We start from the raw sequence: 23406 nt of genomic DNA on the forward strand, positions 1-23406 counted from the left end.
TGAGATTAGCTGTATCACTTTGGGGTGTGCTAGAGCAGGGGCCTCAGGAAGGGCAGATAAACAGCAGAGAATGACAAGACCAAACAGACCTTCTGAGAAAGGAAGTTGTTCAGAGGGGCTGAAATTCCAGGAATAAAGCAGGTGAGTTTTCAGAGTCAAATCTGCACCTACAGCATTAATTAAGCCCCTACTATGAGCTTAATACAACAATTAAAACACTTGGTCCTTGCCTGACAGGCTCATTCTTCACCCAAGCACTTGATTGCCTCCTAGCAGCTACATGTAAATTGATCCAAAGTTGCAACATATGTTTTTCTTGTTTGAAGACTTAGTTTTTAAACAATACCAAAAAATGGCACGTAATATTTTAAAAGTCCGCATGCCCCCGATGCAGAATTAATGATTTTGTTCACTCTTTTCTCATGAGCCTCATGTCCCCTTCTCTACCCTCACCCTCTAACCCAAGAGAATCACTATGACTTTAGTGTATGCCTTTCAGTCCATTTTTTCAAACAATTTTCACAATCCTTTATTTTCCATTCTTGATTTCACTTTCTATTTTTCAGTGGTTACCCTTTAGATTTTCAAATACATATTTATCTTTATATTTTTGCAACTAAATCTAGAGTTACTTGATATCCATATTCCACCTCCCAAATCTTGGCTTGCTTTAACTGCCCTCCCAAACTAATCTAGTCTCAAATCTTTGTGTTTTATGACCAGAATTTTAGTTGTATTTTGGTTTTAAACATACACATAAATTATTGCTTTACTCTTTCATCCCATCCTTTCCTTCCAGGTTCACTTGCATTCCTGCTTTAGGATATCCTTTATTAGTTCTTTCTATCTGTGGGTGGTAATCTCTCCAAGTTCTTTTATGTTTAAAAATGTCCTTGTTTCGCCCTCACTCTTAAAAATATCATTTGGCTGGTGTTATATAGACTATAATTTACTTAAAAATATTTCAGCAGAGATTAGCATGACATATATCTATGCATGTGTGCTAGTTTTAATCTATGGTCATGGTTGGTTGAGATTAGAAATACCCTAATCAATAATAAACATTCTAAAAGTGGTTCATTAGAACTTGAAAGATCCCATTCAAGACTCACTCCCTAGAGGCAACTTCTGCAAACACTGTAAATACTGATATGTAAAACCACAAAGTGAGCATGTTAATTAGCATAATTTTATAGAAATATCTTTTCATTGTCAAAATAATTGGTGGTCAAGCTAGGTGGACTGGTTAGAAATATTGTACAAATGCCTCCTCTGCTCCTACATGAATAGGGTATAGAACTGGGCCAGCCCAACAGCTTACCTCCCTACAGAGCAGTGGGCTCCCTCTTGACCTGTGTTCCAAAAATTAATAGAGGACTCTGCCATTTGATCCAACAGGAATATCCTCCTTCTAGAATATTGCCACATCTGCCTCTAGGAAATATTTTATGCAAGGCATGGTAGAATTGCCTAAAGGAAGCAGAATCAGAACTTCCTCGACTTTATAAGAACAGGTGTGAGTACTTTCTGTGCCTTCTTACCAAAAACATTTGTGGGCGTAGTAGAACTTGATGTGAGACTTGCTTTCATTATAACATCCTACCTGGTGATAAGATTGTGCAGAAGGGAACCTCACTCACCACTAATCACTGGAGGCCACCACAATTTATTAAAGAATAAGATGGTGTCAGTAATTCTACTCCTAGGAATTTATCCAAAGAAAACAAAATCCCTGATTCAAAAAGATATTTGCACCCCTGTATTTATCACTGTACTATTTGCAATAGCCAAGATATGGAAGCAATCTAAGTGTCCATCAAAAGATGAACAGATAAAGAATATGTGGTACATATATATACACAATGGAATATTATTCTGCCATAAAAAGAAATTATGCCATTTGCAACAACATGGATGGAGCTAGAGGGTATTATGCTCAGTGAAATAAGCCAGGTGGAGAAAGACAAATACCATATGATTTCACTTATTTGTGGAATCTAAAAACAAAGCAAAACAGAAGGAACAAAACAGCAGTAGACTCATAGATATTTAAAAGTGACTTGTGGTTACCAAGGGGGAGGGGTTGGGGCAGGTGGTAGGGGGAGGGGGAGGGGGATAAAGGGGCACAATAATTCAATCACAATATAAGTTGGCCACTGGGATGGTAGTACAGGATGGAGAATATAGTCAATGATTCTGTAACATCTTTCTACATTGATAAATAGTAACCACACTAGAGGGGATGAAAATTTAATAATATGGGTAACTGTTTAACTACTGTTATATATTTGAAACCAACATAAGATTTTATATCAACCATACATCAATTAAAAAAAGATACAAGTTTTGGTGGGTCAGCAATAAATAAATATATAAACCATGCTTCAGTCTGTTCTGAATAAAAATTATGTTTACTCAAACTGGAAATCTTTGAAGAATCAGATCTTTAAAAAATGAATATAAATAAATGATTCTCTAAATCAGAAAAGAAAAAGAAGGTGATAATTGAATAGGCTAAGGTTAGTTCTTAATAGCTGAAATTCTGGACTATGAAAGTTCTGGAAACGAAATTCAGAGTAGTAACAATTGTCCTCTGGCATCTGCTGTTGAGAAGTCTGTTGTCATTCTGATGGCCATTCATTGCCTTGGAAGTAATTCAGTAGACTTTAGGATTTTGTATTCTGCCATTCTACTATAATGGAATCTACTAAAGGATTTTTTTCTTTTTTAATCCTTGGCATTCCAACTTTTTCTTTCTAGAACAATATGTCTTACATTTAGAAAATAGTCATTGCTGAGATCCTATTGGATAGAAGTTGGGGTTTCTCATCATATCTTCCATGTATCCTAATTTCTGCCATATTTCTATCTCTTGGGCTTTCTGTACTGCATAGGGAAAACTATGTCAATTCTATTTTCCAAATCACTATTTCTCTCTTTATCTGTGTCAAAACTATTATATAACCCACCATGAGCTTCTCATTTCAATGACTCCATTTCTCATTTTTAAGATTTCTGCTTTGACTTCTTTTAATTTGACTTAGAATAATTTTTCTTCTGGCATTTCTATATGTTTGATGTGGGAATAGGGTCTCTTAGCACATGCTCAATTTGACCCTTTGATTTGGAAGTCATCATATTACTTTTTCAGTGTAACTGGGAATTAGATCCAAAGCAGCTTGATTTCAGGAAAGGATGACAGTAGAAGAATGAGGAAGGAACCTAGAATCTGCTAGAAAAACCAGAACTAGGAGAGGGACATCAGCAAAGCAGAAATCTGAAAGATTTCATCTGAATGGAGGAACCGTTTTATAGCTAATTTGCAATGGCATTGTGCTCTCTCAAATTCAGTTTTCAACATCATGGAAAGAGCTTGGCTTTGTGACACCAAACTCTTGTGAGTAAGCTGTGCTAAAAAGTTGAGGTGTTTGATCCTGTAAGAGATAGTTATTAAGGGACTGGTTGATGCAAATAAACCAGCAAACACTAAGCAACGGGATTCCTGATACCAGGGCAAACTTGGAGAGACTTGACACCAGAAGGCAGGGAAACCACCAACTGAAATAGACAGTCATGGGATTTTTAAGCAGACCAGTGACATCACGCTGCTACTTCATTTTATTTTTCCGCTTTGTGACAGCATTGAGGAAAGATACAAGGAAACTTTTAGTTGGTAAGGAATACCAGAAAGATTATTATCAGGCAATCCGCCTATCAGCAAACAGCCTGAATAGAAAAAGCTTACGGTTCTGATGGAGAAGTCAATGGAGGGCTACAAGGTTTGAAGCCTTGCATTTAAAAAAAACAAACAAACCCAAAAAAAAAGCAGTATAAATACTAAGATTTACAAATGCCCTCAGGACAAACAGGATCAATACTAATTAAAACCAGTTAAGCATTAGTGCTAACTTGCACCCAAATCCCCTGGAGCAACTGCCACAGTGCAGATTGCTGGGCTTCCACCTGGAGCACCTCATTCAGTAGGTCTGGAATGCGGCCCAGAAACCTGCATGTTAACAAGCACCCCTGATATGAATTGTCATAAAATACACTTTGAGAAACACTGAATTAAATAGTGGAACAAATTATATCTAGGTGATAGTATGTATTTCAACTGAGCACTAAAATGTGATTGAGCTTTTTAATAAAATAATTCCTGATTAGTGGATGCTTGCATTTAGCTATTTGGATTAAAAAAATAAAATGGAAAGCTATGCTGACTAGGATTCTCGTTACCCCCACCTGAGAGGACTTCATCTAAAGCAACTTCTCCAGCGGAGCTTCTCCACCACTGGGGTTCTCAACTCCGCCCGTTAGAATCCTCTGAGGCCCTGAAAAATAGCAGTGCCCGGCTCCACCCCAAACCAATTAAATCTGAACATCTGAGGGTGGAGCCCAGGTATCAGCAATTTTAAAAAGCACAACCAAGCAATTCTAATGTTCAGCCAAGGTCAAGGACCCCTGGCTCTACGGAGAATGGAGATGCTGTTCTGCAAAGCCAGCCCCAGAAACCAAAGGCAAACACGACTGCCAGTCCTCAAACGGCACTCAGCCCGGACCTTAGAAATACTGAGGCATCTGGAGGAAAGACCAGTATTTCAGAAAGTACCCTGGGGGAAAAAAATTCAACAAATCTTATTTCTAGCATCCTACAGCTTATAAGTAGGAGATTTCAGGTTCATTCTCAAGTATCAGCTGCAGTTGAAAGTTAGCTGAGTCGTCGTCATTGATTAAGTGGTATTTTTCAAAGTCTCTATTTAGCAGGAAAGGAACCCCAACTCTCTACAGATGAACAGAGTATTTTAGTGATCAGCTAGTGTTTTTTATCAGGTTGGCAAAATGCTTTATAGATGTAGTTCGGTCAAGCCGTAGCCCTCATACTGATGAAAGGAGTCCCCAGCAGCCTCTCCCCACCCATGCCCAACCCTCGCAGAAATGGAATTGTTCGAAGAAACAAGAAAGAGACTTGAAAGAAGGCAGAAAATGCATTTCAAGCATGGTATCACTGTTTCCATCACCTCCATCAACTCCACCCTTTCCACCTCTTACACTCCAAGGAAAAGATAAATTGTGGCTTTCGACTTGACAGCAATATTCAAATTCCCCTTAATTTTGCTTTTCTAAATAAAACAAGCTCTGCATCTTGAATCCTTGTTCTTCCCAAAGTATCCTGTAATTGGGGAGGTATTTTTATAGGCTTTCTCTGTATCCTCCATCTTTTGCATCTCTCTTACATAGCAGTTTCAGCAAGCCATGCCAACCGAGCAATCCCCCAGATGATAGTGTGCCTTGGGATAAGGGCCTTGGTGGACAGCAGGCAGCAGAGGGACCAAGGACTCCTCTACTCTTGCCCTGAGGGGTTGTTAAATGGTCCAACCCCAGATCTCTAGCCCCAGATCTCTGATTCTTTGCCAGCTTTGTAGAAGCAGCTTTGCTGGAAGTCTCTTTCTTGTTGCTTTGAACAATTCCATTGCAAGAAACAGCTTTGGTGTCTTGGGAATCAGGGAGGTCTATGTCAGAGCCCAGGAACCTAGAGATGCAAGTGAGCGGTACAACTCCACTTTATATCTGGATGACCTTGGGCAAGCTGTTTAAGCCTCTCTGACCTTCTGTTTACTCTTCTGTGAAAGAGAAATAAATGCACCCAGCCTGCCTTCCTTAATTGTTTGAGAATAAACTGAGGTGACAGAATTGAAAGCAACCTGTAAACTGTACAGACTGATATAACTCCAAACTTTAGACTGTGTGATCCACGCACCCCTGAATTTCATTCTTCATGACAAAGAAAGCTGTCAACATCAAATGCACAATCAAAGGGCCCCTCTGGGACACATGACAAGTTCCCCTTCCTACTGTCTGAATTACTGATGGGGGAAGATATTCCCAAGGCAGAGAAAATTCTGCTGGCTTTGGTCCCCTGAGAGCTGTCACAGAAAACATGACAAGAAAGCCTAGAAAAAGATAAAGGGATTAAGGGGCATCAAAGAAAGGGGTTTTGTTTTAGCAAAGACCTTTTCTACAGATGTCTTTAAACCAGAACAGGCCTCTCACTCTCCTGAGACAGTTTACACGGTTGCCACAAATGGCCACAGTGATTTCTGGGAGAGCGTCACATTTTCTGAGGAGGCTAAATGAGAAGCCAGGGAATCGAGCTTCCCGTTTTTGCACATTGTAATCAATCAGCCAAAACACATCAGAGAACAAGTACCCCACAATGGCAAGAACAGAACCATGCCCATTTTTACCACACTTCACGAGCAGGTGGAATGTGAATTCACTTGCCACACAGGCGGGGCTGGAGGAGTTATCGCATCCAAAGAATAAGCAGGCACTGGATAGGATGAAGCTGTGTTCCCAGGAATGATGTCACACTAAATGTAAAAGATTCAGAAAAAAATGATGTGGGAAGTGTATACAGTACAAACATATTAATAGAACAGGGGAGCAGGGGTTGTTAAATGGTCCAACATGACTGCTCTAAGAAGCTTGTTATTTAGTGACATCTAGTGGCATCATATTTTTAGGATGTTATTTTTAGGATGGCAAAACAATCAGTTCACCAAATCTGCCTGTTGGTCAGAGCAGAGCTTTCTTGCAGTTCTTGTCTTCATGTGCCCATTCTCCAGGGCCAGGTCTTGAGGGATGACAGCCAATGGCACAAACGTAACAGCAGAAACAGCAAGAATAGACTGTCTTCAGGCGTGTTGTATTTTTCATTTTTATCTAAATCAGTGCTTAATATAAGAATGATGCACTCAATGACTTCCTTGAGATGCACTAAATGACTGTAGCAGCAAAAATATGGCATTTGTAGACCAATAATCCAAGGCTTATTGCCTGGAACAGGCCTGATTTAGCAGCCAGTATGTTAAAGAGATGGAGGCACCAAGAATAACCTTGTTAAAGGAATGAACAGCATATTCCTGCTTAAATCATTAAGACTTCAAAAATACGCTTTTTATCCAAAAATAATAACCAATTTTACCTATTGGACTTACAGTTCTTTTATATTAAATAATTCAAACCTGGCTAGTATAAACCCCATCTTACAGGTCTAGCATATTCCCTGACAGTGAAGTAGCAAGACAATACCTTTTCGGTGTGTCTTCAAAAACTCAGCGTGTTCAAATGGCCACAAGCTTGAGTTTCTGAGACACTCTTTCCTATGAGGCCATTATTATCAAGCCAGTGAAGGACTGTGTATAAATCAGTAGTGACAGGAGCAAGGATCCTTTCAAATAGAGAGAGAATAACACTCAGATGGAACTTGCTTCAATTGCCTCAGCAATTGCTTTATTCTCATTCTCACCCCTTTTGAAATTTCTGGGATTGTATTCATTCATTCATTCATTCATGCAACAAAGAATTTAAGACCAAGATCAGTAGAGAAATAAGACCTTTATGAGATTTTGTCTTAGTTATTTAATTTATTGGATGAGATGTCTTTTAATCCTGTATTAAAAATGTGATTTGAGCTCGAATAAGCTGTATAATGCTTCAATCCCTTGCATGACATTCCGACAAGAAACCATCCTCAGAGGACACCTTGCCCTAGATGCCCTCCAGGCTGATTCAGGTTCTCAGGAGAGCCCCCTAGTGATCAGGAGCAGGATCTGCACCAAGTGGGCTCCAGCTAGATCTAGCCGACTGCCAAGCCCTAGGGAAGACCTGGAGTGGCTCATGCAGGAATCAGCAGGAGGAGGGAAAAGGAGGAGGCATAGCTGGAGGCTGGAGAATCCTTCAGGCTCGAGCACACTCAACGTCAGGGCCAGAAGCCTCACCAAAGTTCATGGGTGGACAGACGGCTACCCACAGACCCACAGGAGAGGGGAGGCTATGTGTCTGTCAGTGAGCATCTTCCTCCCAGCCTTGGTGCCATAGCTCCATAGCTATTAGGTAAAGCAGCCTGGAGAACTGGCCGGCTACCTGCATGAAATAGTCCCATGGCCTGCTCCACGATTTCATTCCAGTATCTGTTTGAATGTTTCCTCGTCAGGAAGCACTTTCCTGACGTGTGTCTCAAATACCCTCCCTGTCCTCCTCACCGCCAGGGTCCTCTCCTAACCTGCACTCCTGTTCCAGGATGCTGCTGGAATGGCCACCTAGGTGTGCTGCAGACACTTCATCCTATATCCCAAACTGAACTCATCGTCTTCCCTCCAGACAGCCTTCCCCTCCTCCTGTGCTCCCCATTTCAATGGATGCTGTCAGCACTTGGACACTTAAGCAGATGTTCTGGGCTCATCTCATCCTCGGCCCCTCCTCTCTCACCTCCCTCTCAACCTCCCACCCCACCACCGCCCCCCATCCAGGCAGTCTCCAGGCCTGTGCATTCCCCTGATTAGGCCCTTCTTCCCTTACCTTTTAGTTCAGGTTCTCATTGTCTTTTATTTCTCATTTGGCCATTGAAATAACCTCTCTGCCTTCAGGTTTGCCTCCTCCAATTCATTCTGAAAACCAAACTGGACCAGTCTTTCTAGCCCTATTCTGTGACCTTCTACCTAGTAAATTTCAGAATCTCTACCATGTATATGGTGAAATCCAAGTCTCTCCAACCTGGATCCTAGGGCCTCATCCCTTGCCATCCCCCACATGTTCACTGCTTCATGCACAGACAGGTAATTGCACATTTTAGAACATTCCACCACTTTCTTCCATGCTTTTGTAGCAATGCACATGCTGCTCCTTCTGACTGTGCCCCATCTTCCCAGACATCCACTCTCCTCCTCAGCCTCCTTCCCCATAGATTTAGTTGCTCCTTCCTTTGAGTTTTCATAAAACTTTGCGTTATCTCTATTCAACAATGTTGTCATATATTTATTTCTCATAATAGTTTTGTTCACCTATATATCTCCTCCACTAGACTGTAAAATCCTCAAGGGATAGGACAATATTTTTACTATTCTTTATATCTCCAGCATTTGTCATAATACCAAGCATACATTTACTGGTTCAGTAAGCATTTGCTGAATGAATAAAAATTGTAAGGCATCAGTTAAATCAACAGCAATAAGAGGTTTTTCAGAATTAGAGCAGTAAAAGGACGGAACACTGCTTTGCTGCCCCACTGTATTCATTATTCAAGAATCTCCTCCCCCTCTTCTCATTTCCTAACAGAACCCTCATTTCCTTCAAGGAAATACCCCTCCTCCAAGCAGCCCATATAGGAAATCTGACCTCATTCTCTGCTCCAGAATGTTCCAAAGGTAAAGTTATTCCCATCACTTCTCAGTGATGTGTCACAGAAGGACATATGACTAAATATGGACATGTGTGACATGAGAACAGGTTTCCTGGGGGCTTCTTGAGCTTCCAGAAGCAACCCTTGTTCTCTTTCTCTAGACATGTCCACCTGCTACAATTCCAGGAGAAGGCCACCCACAGATGCTGGAAAAGCCAAGAGGATCTCAAGAAAATGGGACAAGAGCCCCTGGGTTAAGCCAGCACTGAAGCCTGCCCTACCTCTGGACTTCCAATGATACAGCCCAATAAACACCTTTCTTGTTTAAGTCCTCTTGATATCTTTATACTGTTGTTCCTATTCATAATAAAAACCATCTCAATTGGGAAAAAGAAGGTGGCAAAGTAGGAAGCAAGGAGGAAACCTCCTCACACACACACACCAAGGAAGCAACTATAGCAAATACAACTAACTCTGAAAACAACCTGAAGACTGCAGAACAGACCACCTGCACCTGGTGAAGAAGAGAAGACCACACAGAGCAGGGTAAAGTGCAGAGCCGCAATGGAGCAGGACCCAAGCCCTTCCTCCATCTCAGCCCACAGATAGGAGGGAGAGGAATGGAGCTGGTAGAGAATAGGTACTCAGGAACTCTGCAAACCTGGCCCTGGAGATCTGCTCCAGGAGCACAAGCCCACACTGCATTGGGTTCTGGTGATTAGCAGGGCTGGACACCAGGGACCGTAAAGCCTATAATTGATACACAAAAAATTTAAAAAGAGAAATCCAATCACAATACTAAAGAAAACCATCAAATAACAAGAGAAGTCTATAAGTAAGGAAAAGGGATCAGAGAGGAATTATAAAAGCAACTAATTAATAAAACAGCAATAAGTACATACCTATCAATAATTACCTTAAATGTAAATGGACTGAATGCACCAAACAAAAGACGTAGCATGCCAAAATAGATAAAGAAACGGGACCCACCTACACGCTGCCTACAAGAGACTCATTTCAGACCTAAAGACTTACACAGACTGAAAATGAAGATATGGAAAAAGATATTTCATGCAAATAATAAAGAGAAAAAAGTAGAAGTAACAGTACTTATATCAGACAAAACATATTTCAAAACAAGGAAAATAACAAGAGACAAAGAAGGATATTATATAATGATAAAGGGGTCAGTCTAACAAGAGGATATAGCCATTATAAATATCTATGCACCCAACACAGGAATACCTAAATATGTAAAACAAATACTAATTCAATTAAAGGGGAAAGTAGATTGCAACTCATTCATTTTCTTTTAAATTTTTTATTAAGGTATGATTGATACACACTCTTATGAAGGTTGCACATGAAAAACAATGTGGTTACTACATTTACCGATATTATCAAGTCCCCACCCATACCCCAATGCAGTCACTGTCTATCAGTGCAGCAAGATGCCAGAGATCCACCATGTCCCTTCTCTGTGGTACACTGTTCTCCCCGTGATCTCCCACACCATGTGTACTAAACATAATACCCCTCAGTCCCCTATTCCCTCCATCCCCACCTGCCCTCCCACACCCCTCCCCTTTGGTAACCACTAGTTCATTCTTGGAGTCTCTGAGTCTGCTGCTATTTTGTTTCTTCAATTTTGCTTCATTGTTATACTCCACAAATGAGGGAAATCGTTTGGCATTTGTCTTTCTCTACCTGGCTTATTTCACTGAGCATAATGTCCTCCAGCTCCATCCATGTTGTGCAACTCATTCATTTTAGGAGACTTGAACCCACCACTCATATCAATAGATAGATCAACCAGACAGAAAATAAATAAAGAAACAGAGGTGCTAAACAATACATTTGATCAGATAGACTTAGCAGATATCTAAAGAACATTCCACCCAAAAGCAGCAGGATATACATTTTTCTCAAGTGTACATGATCACATACCAGGCCACAAAAAGAGCCTCAATATATTCAAAAAGACTGAAATTGTATCCAGCAACTTCTCAGACAATAGTACGGAACTAGAAATAAATTATGCAGAGAAAACAAAAAACCCTAAAAATACACGGAAGCTAAACATGCTCTTAAATAATCAATGGATCAATACATAAATTAAAACCGAAATCTAGCAATACATGGAGACAAATGAAAACAGTCCAAAGTTTGTGGGAAACTGCAAAGGTGGTTCTAAGAGGGAAGTACATAGCAATACAGGCCCACCTCAAGAAACAAGAACAATCTCAATAAACAATCTAAACTCACAATTAAAGAAATTAGAAAAAGAAGAACAAATGAAACCCAAAGTTAGTAGAAAGAGGGACATAATAAAGATCAGAGCAGAAATAAATAAAATAGATAAGAATAAAACAATAAAAAAATCAATGAAACCAAGAGCTGGTTCTTTGAAAAAATAAACAAAATAGACATACCCCTAGCCAGACTTATCAAGAAAAAAAGTACACAAATAAATAAAATCAGAAATGAAAACGGAATAGTCACAACCAACACCACAGAAATACAAAGAATTATTAAAGAATTCTATGAAAAATTATATGCCAACAAACTGAGCAACCTAGAAGAAATGGACCAAGTCCTAGAAAAATACAACCTTCCAAGATTGATCCAGGAAGAAACATAAAATCTGAATTGACATGATATTACCAGCAAGAAAACTGTATTGGTAATCAAAAAACTCCCAACAAATGAAATTCCAAGATGGGATGGCTTCAAAGCTGAATTCTACCAAACATTTAAGGAAGAGCTAGTATCCATACTTCTTAAAGTATGGTTTCATATATTTGTGGAATATGAAAACAAAGCAAAACAGAATGAACAAAGCAGCAGTAGACTCATAGACACTGAGAAGGGACTGGTGGTTACTATGGGGGAGAGGTTGGGGTGAGTGGCTGGGAGTGTGATGGGGATAAAGGGACATAAAAATTCTCAATCACAATATAAATTGGTCACGGGGATGGGAGTGCAGCAAGGAGAATACAGACAATGATTCTGTAACATCTCCCTATGTTGACAGACAATAACTGCACTAGTGGGGGTGAGGATTTAATTATATGGGAACTGCTGAACCACTGTGTTGTATATTTGAAACCAATATAAAAGATTGTATATCAACATTACTTGAATAACAAAAAAATCTCACCTGGAATATACAAAGTAATATATGTGCCTGTGTGTTTGAAAACTACCGCTTAATCACTCATGTCCTGCTTGATTCTCCAAAACTAAACCATACTCATATCACCCATCCCATCTGACTTTGAAATGGAGTATAGATGAAGAGAACTGGTAGAGCAACTGGTGTTGGCTCAAGTCCACTCCACAATAAATCAGCTGACAGATTCATTCACATTTTGACAAAGCTTGTCTAATAGCTGACCTCCTGGTGATTATAAGGACAGAGGTAGGCCAGGACTGAGTTCAGGTTCAAATTTCCCTCACTGTTTACTGCCCTACGCTTTCTTCCCTGGATTAATTACTATAGTTTAGTGGTACGTCCATCACTCTTTTCATTGGTTGCCTTAAAAAAATTTAAGCCTGCAATAATAACATCTGTGGTTCTTAACCATGAAAGGAAGAGTCCATACTGAACTTGGAAGCTAAGAGAGTAAAAACAAGTATATGTGGGCTCTCAGCTCAGAATGGTCTTGGATTGGTCAAAATAACTGCCTCGATCAGTATTCACTTAGGAAAACAAACCCCCTGGCGGATATTGTAAGGGGAAAAGATCTAATGCAGGGAACCTGTTATAAAAGTGGTAGAAGGACTGGAAGAACAGAAGAGAAACCGGGTGGTGTGGCTTTGGAGCCGGCAGGAGGAGGGGGCTGTACCCAAAGATAGGAAGCTGCTGGTGGCACCACCTGGGAGCCAGCACACTCGGCTTTCGTGCTGCAGGAGCTGCTCCCACCGCTGCTGGTGGGCGGCAGCCACGGAGCCCACATGCCTGCTGGTACCACGGAGCTGCCACAAAGCGGCTGGAATCCGAGCTGCCTGCAGTCACACTTAGCACTCACTGCAGCCAGAGGTGCCGCTGCCGTCAAGGAGATGCTCCCATCCTCCTCCCAACTTTCAGCCTCCTTCGGTGGGAGGGCCACCCAGCCCAACAGGGAGAGAATGCGCTTGACAGACTCCAAACTCCCGCGGAAGAAAGAGGCCAGAATGTGGAAGGGTGCATGCGGCACTTTCCCACCCACGCCATTAAGAATTAAACTGAGAATGACAAAATGGCAGAGGAATGTTCAAGGCCATGTCATGTGTTTGTGCAAGGGGATCATATAACCCAAGCAGAGGAGCTCAGAACTATAAAGAGGCCAGAGTCAAATCACGCAGATGGCATCTCAAGGGTGGAAGCCACAGTCGGGTCCTCACTGTGAGGCAGTCCCACAAATGCATGGAGTTTAAAGGAGCACTCAGATTTGTTCACTTTCCCTTCCCACTGCTCTCCAGTCCCACCATCTTTCTTCCTTCCATTTAGCCAGCCTTCTTTTCTTTCCCCAGCACCCACCCCCATCTTTTTTAACCAATCCTACGATGTCTCCCCACTATCCCCCTCCACAGATCTCTTGAAGGGCAGGCTTGGGTATTTTGAGCCTCCTTACCAAACAGTCAAATAATCTTCCTCTTGTCACTACTAACCACTCTTGTAACAAGAGCACAGTGTTACTATGCGAATAGAAGCTGTATTTCCCCTCATTTTCCTAAGCCTACCTTCCAAGGTATGAGAGGGAAGATGCTAGAGGAAGTCTGGTTACCAGACTTGGTTTGGAAAGACGTCAAGTTGCTCCAAACCATACCTTTTATTTCTGAATGTGTTGCTTTGAGGTGTCCAGGACCTGCATCCCTGGAAGCGTCTTGCTCATCTGCATCCTCACACTAACACCCTGTCCCTGAGCAGCAGTGAGTTCCAATCAAATACCGCCCTCTCTTCCTGCTTTCTGTACAAACGCTTGGGAATTTAAGCCAAAGCACTAAAGTTGTGTTATTCGAGGATCATCTCCAAGGTAATGGATGCTAAAGCCAGTGTGTGGGTGATCATGAATATTTCATTCAACTCCCACTCTCTTCTAGAGGCCAATGGTGAGTAAAGATGGTAAAATGCAAGCATGATACCTTCCCTGCTTATTTCACCTCTGACCCCTAAGAGACTCACTTCACAGAAAATAAAACCCTACTTAGCCAGTCTCACACAACAGATGCAGCATGCAGATCCAGACCCACTCCATCAGAGAGAGGGACCAGGAACCATGAAGCAGTACATGGCAGGAGTGTGGCTGCATGTCAAGGGGCACCATGGATCATGAGCTCCACTTGGGCTTCTCCCTCTCTGTCCAGACACCTGCTGTTCTCCCAGAGCCTCCTGGAAAGAGGCAGGGGAGGGGGCAACAACTTGCACATGCCCAGAATCACCAGGAAGGCTTATTAAAATGCAGACTGTGGGGCCCACTTATGAGTTCCTATTTCAGCATATTTGAGGCCAAGCCCAAGAACTTGGATTCCAGCAAGTTCCCAGGACTGTTGATATTGCCGATGGGTGGTCCGCTCTCTAAGACCCTCTTCCCTAGATCACTGCTAGAGTAGTGGAGAGCCACTCTGCAAGGTGGTAGCAAACTGCCACCCGTCCTCCCACCTGCCCTGTCTGAGAGTGCTTGGCTAGGGGAGCACTTGTCTGGTTCTTTCAAGTCCTCACATTTCCATGCTAGAGAAAGTGCATATAAATTGAGAGGTTTCAAAGAAGGAAGGAAGGAAAGAGGGAAGGGAGGGAGAAAGGAAGGAAGGAGGGAGGGAGGGAGGGAGGGAGGGAGGGAGGGAGGGAGGGAGGAAGGAAGGAAGGAAGGAAGGAAGGAAGGAAGGAAGGAAGGAAGGAAGGAAGGGAGGGAGGGAGGGAGGGAGGGAGGGAGGGAGGGAGGTGGGAAGGAAGGAAGGAAGGTGGGAAGGAAGGAAGGAAGGTGGGAAGGAAGTGGGAAGGGGGGCAAGGAAGGAGGGAGGAGGATAGAATGGAAAGAAGGAAGAAAAAAAGGAAAAGAACCACCTCCGGTCTCCTGCCTGTTTGGGGCTTCTTTTTTTCTTTTTTTTCCCACAAAAATTTTATTGATAAAATTAACAGTGTAACAGTAATTGAGTAATAATTTTTCCTACTACAAGTCAATTAATGAAAAGAATGGAATTCTAATGGGACAGATAACATTTTGTTTACTTGGGGTTCAAAATTAATGCTTCCTATCATCAAATTAATTACAAAAGTTCAGCTGTAAAAACCATTCTTAGTTCACAGGCCATAAAAAAAACAGCAGTGGGCCACCTTTGGCCAGTGGGTTGTAATTGGCTTATCCCTCTTATAAACTGAGGATTCTTAAGACTATTCATAAATCAAGGTAAGCATACAGGTGAATGACTAAAACAAGTATGAAGGCTATATTTGTTTTAAACAAGTGTTGAGTATTATTTTGTAACACATGGTGGCAAAATGTAGCTTAATGTAGCATTAATGTTTGTAATTTGTGAATATTTTTTAAATGTACCTCTTTAAATATTTGTATGCTCATTGTTAATATACTGTTGGTTTGTTTTGAAGGAATGGAGAAACTTGAAACAGAAAAGAGATTAAAACTACCAAAACGTGATGTGCTGCCTAGTACATCGTTACCTGACGTCCATGAGACAGAAGATACAAAGTACAGATCAGGCAACTGTGGAAAATCTAAATGAACTGTGCCAAGATCTGTCAAAATTCCGAAATGAAATAAGGGATTTACTTGGCTTTTGGACTTCTAAATATGCTATGTTTTATCCAAGAAATTAACCATTTTCTAAGTCATGTAGAGAATAATTTTCAATAATAAATCTGAAAGACTACATTTGCATTACTTGCAATTAAATCAATAAGATACTATATTGAAATAATTACATAAAAGCCATTCTTTAAAATATTTATAGCATAAATATATGTTGTGTAAAATGTGTATATAGAATTAGTTTTTTAAAACCCTCTTAGTGGATTTTTGCAGAAGCTAACAGATCAAATAGATTTTGTTTGCATGATGCTTGGTGTTCTAATTTGCACAGCACTTTAAATTTTTTCTTCTTTTTTCTATTTTTTAATTTTTTTTTATTTTGGTATCATTAATCTACAATTACATGAGGAACATTATGTTTACTAGACTCCCCCCTTCATCAAGTCCCCCCCACCTACCCCATTAGTCACTGTCCATCACAGTAGTAAGATGCTGTAAAATCACTATTTGTCTTCTCTGTGTTGCACAGCCCTTCCCGTGCCCCCCCCACATTATACATGCTAACGGTAAGGCTCCCTTTCTTCTCCCCTCTCTTCTCCCTCTCTTCCCACCCATCCTCCCCAGTCTCTTTCCCTTTGGTAACTGTTAGTCCATTCTTGGGTTCTGTGAATCTGCTGCTGTTTTGTTCCTTCTGTTTTGCTTTGTTGTTATACTCCACAGATGAGTGAAATCATTTGGTACTTGTCTTTCTCCACCTGGCTTATTTCACTGAGCATAATACCCTCTAGCTCCATCTATGTTGTTGCAAATGGTAGGGTTTGTTTTCTTCTTGTGGCTGAATAATACTTCATTGTGTATATGTACCACCTCTTCTTTATCCATTTGTCTACTGATGGACACTTAGGTTGCTTCCATTTCTTGGCTATTGTAAATAGTGCTGCAATAAACATAGGGGTGCATCTGTCTTTTTCAAATTGGGCTGCTGCATTCTTAAGGTAAATTCTTAGAAGTGGGATTCCTCGGTCAATGGTATTTGTATTTTGAGCTTTTTGAGGAACCTCCATACTGCTTTCCACAATAGTTGAACTAATTTACATTCCCATCAGCACTGTAGGAGGGTTCCCCTTTCTCCACAGCCTCGCCAACATTTGGTGTTGTCTGTCTTGTGGATGGTGGCCATCCTTACTGGTGTGAGGTGATATCTCATTGTGGTTTTAATTTGCATTTCTCTGATGACTAGCAATGTGGAGCATCTTTACATGTGTCTGTTGGCCATCTGAATTTCTTCTTTGGAGAAGTGTCTGTTCAGCTGGGGCTTCTTTTTACTGCTCTCCACCACACCCTCCCTGGGTTGTGGATTAGAGAACAAAAGGACCTTAGTACATGTTGTGCTGGCCCGGTTACTTCCAGGCCTCTGCTGGCATGCTCGTCTCTCTCCAGCTGCCCCCAGTGCTCCCACTCAGGCCCTTTGCCCAGCACCCTGCACCATCCTTCAGGTCTCCACCTGCATGTCACTGCCCCTGCTGGACTGTAACCATCTGCTTATTTAGCTGTCTCTCCAATGAGCTGGTGGCACATTGGGGATGGAGGGATGGGGTGGCTGGGCAGGGCCTGTCCACAGTGCTCTGTGTAGTGCTCAGCACTATGTAATGGTTGTTGAATGAATAAATAGGAAATAGCCAGGGTAGGAAGTAGTCATGGAAAAGGGGCCCTGAGCGCAAACCGCACAGTCCAACACCTACATTTCACAGGTAAGAACACTTACAGAAGGCAGGACTGTCATCTTCATCCCCTCCCCTACCCCCTCCCATGATGAAAGAGTCTAGAAATCCTAATAGGCATCAATCAGTCTTTCAGCAAACTTAAGCCAAAGCCTAGGCCTCTCTGCTTTTGTTTATTTATGCCCAGACTTGAAGCACTACTATATTCTCGGCCCTGCAGGCATGGACACACTCAGACTACACCAAGGCCCCAGCGCCTGAGGACAGACTACCTTTGTCCCTCATCTGAACAGGCTGTTCACAGACAGTTGTCCTTAATCCTCTAAATTCCTTTCCAACCCACAGATGCAGACCTCTTTATACACTATCCCCATGCATAATGTGTTCTGCATGTTTCTAAATTAGAGAACAGTGTATCCAATTCTAAAATCCTCAACACAATAAATTAACGAGCATTTACCAGGTAGGTACTTAAAAAGTCCCCAGAAATGTGGGGACTATGAAGTGTAAGAAATGAGCCAGAGACTGGCAAATCAGTGCTTATCTTCACTTCAGCAAGAGACCGTTTCTGGCCTTGACTCTCACATGATTCATCTGTCACCTAATTCTGATGTCCATCCAGGCGTTAAATGGATTTTAGGTCTCTTAACCTAAAACCTTCTGCCACCCCATTTATTATACCTAGAACACAAAGGTAGAGTGGGGCTTACTAAATATTTGTCCCAGACGATGCTATCTTCAGTCTGAATACCTATGGGATTGCTGGACAATCAGGAACCACTGGGTCTTGTAGGAAGCCTGCACCCTGGGTCTTTCTCCTGGCCTTCCCTGCCCACACAACTCCCTGCCTGTCATCTGCTAAGAAAAGCTGAACGAGGGCTCACTTAGCAGCTTGTGCTTTTCAGCAATCCCTGTTTGCTGCCCTTTCATTGGAAAATGTTTGGAACTGACTGCCTGTGCGTGTGGAGAAAAGAATAAAGAGGTCAAGGTGTGGCACACCGCCTTAGCTGTGCGCAACTCACAGCTGGCTGGCCCTGGGCATGAACTGCAAATGCTCCGTGGTGAGGTCCAAGCTACACATTCTGATATAACTATTAAAATTTCAGTAATTTCAGTTCATCTCTTTATAGAATGGATCATTTTCATTTAAAAAAAAAAAAACAGGAAGCCAGCTTAGAGGCATGAATCATTTTCCTTTCAAAGAGTTCAAAGGAGAAGGGAATTAATGAGTATTGAGGTTTACCTTCACAACCCTATGAGATAGAGTGTTTGTTTGTTTCAGGATTTCTGTTGGGGAGGAGTAGCTAAGGAAGGAATTCTAGTTTCCCAGGTCATGCCCCATCACCCCGGGGCTGATGCCCCGCCGGTGCACCCCGAGGCAGCTGTGCCAGCTCCGTACATCTGCATTGAGTCATCCAGGCTCCAGGTCGACCAGCTGGTGCCTGTACCACCACTTGTTAAACAGTTTTAATGAAACCCTTGTGCCGTTTGCCTGAGTATTTGGCTGTGTGAGAACACGAGGGAACCAATTTTTCAAGAGTTCTGACATGAGCATTAAGAAAGGAGAGGTGACCAAGGAAAATTTATGGAATTGAATATATCTATAAGGATATATTAGATATACCAAGTCATACTCATAATTGCACCGTAAAGAGGTATTTAAAAAGGTATTTAGCCGCCTTCTGCCTTCTGAGAATTGGCCACTTCTATACTCCAATGCAGTCCTTCGTGGTCCTTCAAAACTTGTCAAGGTCAATCCACCACAATCTATAAAATGTCTGGGATTTTTGTCTTCCTTTTTTTTCTCAAAAGATAAGGCAGGAAACAGGAAAGCTTGTAGAATAGGAAATTGCATCCCTATCTATCTCCTTCCTCAGATGCGTCACTCTCCTTGCAGCCCTTGTGTTTCCAAAGCCCTTTTGAACAATCTATATAGGTTATGCATTAACAACTGGGCTCAGATGTCAAAACCCCCTACCTGTGGCGAGCATGATAAGCCCGACAGGCAGGCTGGCAAGGATGAGCACCAGCACAGCCCACAGCCTCCCTTTAGTGCTGGAGTGAATCTGGGCCGCACTTGTCCTCATGCTCTGAGTCTGAGCCAAGCAAAAATCTCATTCCTCCTTGCAACACTAGCTTGAATGAGGCCACACACAAGGACCTTGAGTGGTCAGATCTCATTTCTGCTTTATCCTGAGTCCTTTCATCACCTGATGGTGACAGACCAACTCAATAGAAGGGCACTGAGTTGACAGCAAGGGAGCAAACCTGTTCAGCTTGTACAGCTGATGAGTGTGACATCTTCAGTCCAGTCCTAAATCTGCCACTCTTCTCCCTGTGGCACAGTATCACTCCTCACCGCCAGCCCCGGTCACATGCACACCACTGCCCACAGGACAGGCAGACACTCCTGCAAGAGAGGGTCGTTTCCTACCTGAAAGTTGAGCAATGGACTGTAACTTCCTGGAGAAATAAGATATCACTAGGCCCGTAGCTCAAAACGAAAAGAACGCTGTATAGAATGCACTGTATTTCGTTAAAATATGCTTACTTTACTTAATTTCCCCAAAGAATAGTCAAGAGCTCACCCCCTTCCTGAGGAAGCCACCTAAGCAGATGACTAGTACTTCCACGCCAAGTGACTATGTTATCCTGCCTTCTTGGAGCCTGCTTCCTGACTTTTGAAAATACAAGACACCAAAGAATAAAGTTTCCAGTTTGCAGGCTTCCCCTTCCTCTCAAGGCAAGAGAGAGCTTAAATGAAACATGTAGCAAATCCTGTATTTATGAGAAGGTGACATTTGCTCACTTCAAGTGAAGGTAAAAATCCCAGTGTGATGCGGAGGAACCAATGAGGAGATACATAGATACATGGAGTTGGCTTGAGGTCTAATTTAAAGTGGTCTAAGTACACACAGACAGTAAGTTATAGGTGTGCACCATTTTAGGAAAAATCCTTCCAACAAATATTTTGCTATGAGTCTAAATGTGACATGATGTCAGTTCTGCTACACACTGGATACACAGGGCAATTTTTGAACTAAAACATAAATTAGTGTGGTGTTCCCTGTCTTTTTTAAAAATGTGGGCTTGGAACACTAGCACATGCCAATAATTTTATTGTTTCCTATTTCTGCTTTAAAGTGAGCAAGTAGGACAAGGCTAATGGTGATGACTGATCAATGGTCTGAAGAGAAAGGCAGCTTACCCAGGCAATTCAGCTAAGCCAGTCACGGGCTGAGTCCCACAGAAATCCGACCCGTTATTTTATAGGCATCTCACACATATTTTTCACTGAAAATAAATTCGTATTACACATGAAGCACTGACACTAACTCCATGCCAATTTACAGGAAGTGATACAGTTTTGAAGCATGATCTAAAATAAATGCAAACACCTATTTTAAATAGATACAAATACTGTTTGCATTTTAAATAAACAATGGAGTGGTCAACATTGGCAAGGAGGAAGACTTTATCACTGATATTGTTTAGAATTACTAGTGCAGGTACTAATAAAAAGCAGACTGGCTGTTAGTTCACTTTATTACTGATCTTAAGCCTTTCTGCTCGTCTCTGGGGCAGACCATTCCTCACCCATTGGTATGCCCCAGTCTTGGTAACTACTTAAAATTATTTTTAAACAAGGCAAGTATAAATGAATGAAAATAAATATACCTAGAAGACATATTTAGAAACCTCAGAAAACAATTGTTTATAGGAAATCTTATTAAAACCAATCTACGGCTGCTATCAGTCATTGCTTAAGCTTCTTCCATTTCCCTATTTTGCTTTAGGAAGATACAGTTAATTTACCTCTCAATCAAAGTTGAACAGCCACCCTTTGTTGGAATTTTGGCAGAGCCTTGCTCAGCCTTTCCAATGAAGCCTTCAACTGAACTTTCTGCTTTGGGAGAGTGCCCCAGCCCTACGCCAGCAGATTCTGTGAATGCAAATTCCAGCATAATAGCTGTTAGCCCAAATGAAGATAGTAAGAATCTCTTGTTAAAAGCTGTCAGCTTTATATAAGATTGCAAATTTAAATGCCAGGCCAGTGATGCAAATAAGTAAAAAAATTAGGGACTGGGCTCTGGCAAAGGAGACCTGGAGAGGATGTACATTTGAAAAAGCTTTCGCACCCGTGCCAGAGCACAGGGGTATCATGGTGGTAATGACAGTGTGTTGTTGACATGTTGTGTTTCAGGGTTTTTTGGGGTTTTGTTCTATTTTGTCTTGTTTTACTGTTATGGTTTTTGCTTTTGTTTGTTTTGGAGATTGAGTTTTATCTGTTTCCGTTTTGCACTGGAAGGAGTAATTCCCTGAATTGGGGGAAGTGGCAGAACTGCAGCCTACTGAGGTTGGAAGATCTATTTAGAAACCTCAGAAGACCCTTACAGATAAGAAGTCTTATTTAAACTATTCTAAAAATGTGGTTGTTCGAGTATTTTTTTAATGATATTCAGAAAAAAAGATTCCACAATTTCCTAAAGTGTGACATTTTAATCAAGACTATAATGAGGCTCTGGAACAGTGCTTTTTTTATTCCACCTTTATTTATAATTTTTAATTCTACTTGGACTCAAAAGTTATTAAGGAAAGTGTTTTATAATTTCTATTATTGGTTGGAGTTTCTGTTCTATTGATTTTTAGTTTTCAGAAAATCTATTTTCTTTTCCTTAAGATCTATTCTAGGTCATTTTAATATTTCCATGGATGCTAAAAACATCAGGGTGTGTATGTGTGTATACACACACACATACATATATATGTAGTATATATATGTATATACACACACACTATATATGGCTATATATATATATGAGAGTAACCCTTATTATTGATGTTCAGATTCTCTTTTGATTTCTAACACTATCTACTATCTATATTTAGCAGCAATATTATTTGTTTCATAAAAGTTTGTGACAGTTATATACTTTTGGCAATAATTCATTTTATCAGCTTAAAAGTTCCTATAACCTTAATTTGTTCCCTAAATTCTACATTATCAATTTATATTACATGCTTTTTTTTCATTATCTGACATACCTACAACCCGTCCTTTTGCATTTAAACATTTGCTTCACTTTGTTTTAGGTCTACTGTTTTTCAATAGCATAAAGTTGGACTCTGATTTCTGGTTCAATGTGATAACTCTACTTGTTTTAGTAAGGATATTATCCATTTATATTTATGATTGCCACTGATCTGGTTGTTCTTATTTTTATCACAGTATTCTTGATGCTTTCTTGACTCTAATTTAGTTTTATATGTTTTACTATCTAGATTCCTCTTTTTTTAATGCTTGTTCAGTTTGTTTTGATTTATATTCTGCAGGGTTCTGGAAATTAGTTTGTTCTAAATAACTTAATACCTATAAATAATTCTTTAGCCTATATTTCTCTGTCAGAACCAATAAAATATTGTATTTTCACAGTTTCCATAGTTGAGATAAGAAATTAACAAGCACATTTCTTCCAGTCTCTTATCCACTTTTAGTTCTGCTTCATTGTTACTTTTGATGCAAGCTGGACTTTGAAATTCAGATTATTGTTGATTTCATTTTATATATTCTCTTTAAAATAGATTGTGGGACACTTGCATTTAGCTTTTTTTCACCTCAGTTCTGCTTTTGCTGCCTTCAATTTAATTGTTTATTCTGCAATTGCATTCTATCTGTGAGCAACCCTCTCTCAGTTCTTTTAACTCCCTTTTTATCTTACCCAACTGCTTTTTCATTTCTGCTCTTTTTTACTTC

The 23406-nt window shown here is 41.0% G+C and overlaps 1 long non-coding RNA gene across 1 annotated transcript in view; it reads right to left on the bottom strand.

Annotated features, from left to right (window-relative positions):
* Window positions 1–16610: 16610 nt before the first annotated feature.
* Window positions 16611–23406, bottom strand: part of LOC130681477 (uncharacterized) — a 38069-nt gene continuing 31273 nt past the window's right edge. Inside the window, exon 4 of the long non-coding RNA XR_008994656.1 lies at window positions 16611–17255. This is a non-coding gene — a long non-coding RNA (uncharacterized LOC130681477). The remainder of the gene's footprint in view (window positions 17256–23406) is intronic.

Source organism: Manis pentadactyla, chromosome 2 (genome assembly GCF_030020395.1).
Source record: "Manis pentadactyla isolate mManPen7 chromosome 2, mManPen7.hap1, whole genome shotgun sequence".
NCBI lineage: Eukaryota > Metazoa > Chordata > Mammalia > Pholidota > Manidae > Manis > Manis pentadactyla.